The following is a 2459-nucleotide window of genomic DNA, read 5'->3' as shown; positions in this document are numbered from 1 at the left end:
ACCAGACAGGTCAAATGAGGAAGGACAGGTGAGCAAAATAAAGGCTCTGGAGTCCTGGCACTTGGGTGACCTTAGGCAGGTCACTTACCTCCGCAAGCCACCCAGTCTGCTGTGGAGTGAGAGCAAGAGTGGCCCCTCCTCCGTGGGGTCACAGGGTTGGAAGAGGCGGTGCACGTGGGATTCTTTCCTGGCGGGCTCCGTCAGGGTCAGTTGGTGTGATTAGCAGCCTGGGCCCTCATTCCGTGAGCTAACATGGCATCAGACACTAAGGGGTGTGGAGGCTGTGAACTTCTCTGTGTCTGGCCAGCTGGCCGACTCCTTTCTTTCAGGGATGCCCGGCAGCCACAGGACCGCAGCCTGTATCTGAAATGGAACAGTCCAGGCCCACTGGTTAGGCAGTGATATCCCAGTCAGGCCTGACAAGAACAGGACATGAAATCGTGCTGATCACTCTTCTGCCTTTTACTTATACTTTTGAGGAAGGAGGCTGCCTTCTCCTAAAGATGCCCATCTGTCCCCTCCCTTCAAATGCAGGAGGCCTGGGCTGTTCTTGTCTTTTTTTAAGCCAGGTTGACAAACCGAGAGCCAAGCCAAGGGGTGCAGGCTGGCTCCCAGCTCCTGCTGCCAACTGCACATATTGCATATCAAACACCGCAGCATCTGCAGAGACCAGCCCGCTGGCCCCCTGCCAGGCCGATCTCTGCAGTCCTTCCCCATCACTTAGCAGGCAGTTGGATTCAGTCCCCTTTCTCTGTCCCTCGGGCAGGCTCTGCCTCCAGGCCATTCCAGCAAGCTGGCGAACTGTAACCGAGTTTCCAGGCGTTGATGCAGCGGCACTGCATTGCCCGGCCTGAGAGTCTGCAATGTGAGATCAGAGAGGATGTCAGGGATGAGGGCGTGGGGGCTGTCCCTGGTGTGCAGTTCCCCTGCAACCCGGGGCCGCTTGCCTTCCCCTGCTGCCACCCAGAAACAGGGCTGAGTTTCTGTTCCCCCCACCCAGCTTAGTGCTCTATTTACTTGTATATAACTGTTTTCAGGTGTAATTTCATTTTATCTCCCTCATCTCAGTGTAAGTTCTAGAAAGCTAATGCCCATTCTTAATTACATATTTGTATTCTTGTCTTGTCCTAAGTCTATAGAAAGTACTCAAAAACTATTGAATCAGTTAACAGTCAGCACAGCTTCTCTGTTGAATGGCTTCCATAGCTCATGATTGACAGAATTTTCCAGCTAGGGGCACCGGAGGTTCTCCCTCCCCTTCCCCAGGCATGTGAGGCCCCCTGGCCATTTGTGCTTTGCTGGTAAAACCTTCTGTCCTCAGGTGGGCAGTGAGCTGATTGCTGGGTTATCAGGGCTCAGCCACGTGGTGGTCAACTGCTCTGAGAAAGTCCTCACACTGGCACCAGCCGGAGTTACTGACCAGTCGTATCCTCAAATCCAGTCCAAACTGGAAAATCAGGCTTAGGAAGAGGCTGGAAGAGGAGTCCAGCTCCAAAAGGAGGCCCCATTTTCTGCGTCTCCTAGTTTTACTGTTTGAGCCAATTTAGTAGCATTTTAAGTCAGGTCAGAAAGTTAAAGTTCCTCACCCTAAAAGTGCCTGAGTGTGACTGTGTGGGTCTTGGGTTTTGTGTTGGTTTGTGTGTTTTTTGGTTCCAAGACCAGCTTCTGATGAGAGGGATGTCTTCCCTCTGATGTAACTGCCCTGAAGCCTGGCTAGAAAGGACCGAGAGTCGGCGCAGGTGCTGGGTAGAGAATTCAGTAGAATGGAGATTCTCCAGCTTCTCAGCAGTCACCCACAGTAAAATACACATTTTATATCATGACCCAGGACACATATATGTTATATATGCAACTGAAAGGATTTTTTCAAAATATTTCAACTGCAATTACTTTTGTGCTAACCTAATAGTACTTATTCTTACCACATGTATATTAATGCACTCAGATTTTTTTTTTCCAGTGTTGACCATGACCCACTAAATTGGTTCCATAACCGACTAACGGGTCACAACACATGGTTTGAAAAAAAGTACTGCTTTGGGGAATGTGCCATTCTAAGATTTCCGCAGCTTTTTCAGAAATCCACACTGGGATAAACTTTCCAATCTGATGTAAGTAGCTTCTCAGGTCATCAAGCTGCATTAACATTGTGTGATGGGGCTGAATGTCACTGACCCTTACTTCCTCCACCCCATCTCTACATCAGATTCTTGCAAAATCTTTAAAGACAATATATGTACCTTATTTTATGTTCGTATTCTTGTCTAGCCTTGAATCTATAGGAATCACTAAAAAAGTGGGATCCTAGGCTTCAGCAAGGTTTCCTGCTTCCACCCCCCAAAAACTGAGTTGAGTTTTTTTGTTTTGTTTTGTTTTTGAGGCAGAGTCTCACCCTGTCTTCTGGTCACCCAGGCTGGAGTGCAATGGTGCAATCTTGGCTCACTGCAACCTCCGACTCC

The 2459-nt window shown here is 49.0% G+C and overlaps 1 pseudogene; it reads left to right on the top strand.

The window, feature by feature from the left end:
- Positions 1-1465, top strand: part of LOC105529101 — a 17755-nt pseudogene extending 16290 nt beyond the window's left edge.
- Positions 1466-2459: the final 994 nt, after the last annotated feature.

Source organism: Mandrillus leucophaeus, unplaced genomic scaffold (assembly GCF_000951045.1).
Source record: "Mandrillus leucophaeus isolate KB7577 unplaced genomic scaffold, Mleu.le_1.0 Scaffold1, whole genome shotgun sequence".
NCBI lineage: Eukaryota > Metazoa > Chordata > Mammalia > Primates > Cercopithecidae > Mandrillus > Mandrillus leucophaeus.
Note: the sequence above shows the minus strand (reverse complement) of the source record. Positions and strands in the feature narration are given on the sequence as shown.